The sequence below is a fragment of the Hylobates moloch genome, unplaced genomic scaffold (assembly GCF_009828535.3).
Source record: "Hylobates moloch isolate HMO894 unplaced genomic scaffold, HMol_V3 SCAFFOLD_21, whole genome shotgun sequence".
NCBI classification, from domain to species: domain Eukaryota; kingdom Metazoa; phylum Chordata; class Mammalia; order Primates; family Hylobatidae; genus Hylobates; species Hylobates moloch.
The window spans coordinates 19,728,523-19,729,696 of record NW_026652296.1 but is presented as its reverse complement, the minus strand read 5'-3'; the positions used below and the strand labels follow the sequence as shown (position 1 = coordinate 19,729,696).

Here is a 1,174-nt window from a genome sequence, read left to right as displayed (position 1 = left end):
ATCCAGCCACCTCAGGCTCCCAAAGTGTTAGGCTTACAGGTGTGAGCCATCTGGCGGCAGGGACTTCTATCTCTTATCTCTTCTCTTCCTCCACCCACTTTCTCCTATATCCTCCCCCACCTCCAGGTTTCTCTTGCCCTTCCGACAGCAAGTATCGCTAGGAGCAGCTCCCTAATCTACATACTACAGATCTATCCACAAGAAGATAGATGGAACCACTCTTCTGTTCCGAATTTTAGAGCCTTACGGAAGTTAACCTGAGTAGCTCAGCTTGGATCAAGTGCCCATCCTGATCCAAACAACTGTAGCAGCACATCTGTGTATTTGTGTATCTTGTTCCTCCATAATCTTGCAGTCCGGGGAAAGTGTGCAGATGGATGGGTCCCTGAAAAGCAGGAGTTGTTTAGACAACCCTAGAGGTGTTCAGTTCTGGGAGACAAGAGTTGGGCCAGGTTGATAACTAGCCTAAGAGAGTCGGAATCAAATGAATAAGAACTAGATCCTGGGTGACAACCTAGATCAAGAGTCTCGAGGTTCAGTCATTTCAAAAAGCTCAAGTCTCATTGCTTCTTGGCCTTCTGGTTAAGATCATGTGCAGTATCTGTTCTTACCAGTTTAATATCTGGTACATCCTCTATCTGAGGATAATATAATAAATAGATTTTTGGAGCAAGGAGATGGAATAGGAGCTTGCTCTGTCCACTCTACACATTGGCCTGGATTGCAGTACCTCCAGGAACGGTGCACCCTCTCTACCACCCCCAAAAAGCCCAAGTCTCAAGAGGTAGTCTGGAAAAAAGTGTTTTTGGATTTACCTACATTTTTTTTTTCCAAGATGGAGTCTCCCTCTGTCACCCAGGCTGGAGTGCAGTGGTGCCATCTCGGCTCACTGTAACCTCTGCCTCCAGGATTCAAGCAATTCTCCTGCCTCAGCCTCCCAAGTAGCTGGGATTACAGGTGTGTGCCACCATACCCAGCTAATTTTTGTATTTTTAGTAGAGACAGGGTTCACCATGTTGGCCAGGCTGGTCTCGAACTCCTGACCTCAGGTGATCCACCCCCCCGCCCCGGACTCCCAAAGTGCTGGCACTACAGGCATGAGCCACTGCTCCTGGCTGGGTTTGCCTACATTTTGGAGATGCTGCATACCATGTCCCTCTTTTCAAGAGTCACA

General features: G+C 48.0%; 1 non-coding gene across 1 annotated transcript; it reads left to right on the top strand.

The window, feature by feature from the left end:
- The first annotated feature begins 562 nt into the window (after positions 1 to 562).
- LOC116461579 (U2 spliceosomal RNA) lies at positions 563 to 752 on the top strand. Its single transcript, XR_004246114.1, has one exon. It is a non-coding gene; the product is annotated as a U2 spliceosomal RNA (small nuclear RNA).
- The last annotated feature ends 422 nt before the right edge of the window (positions 753 to 1,174 follow it).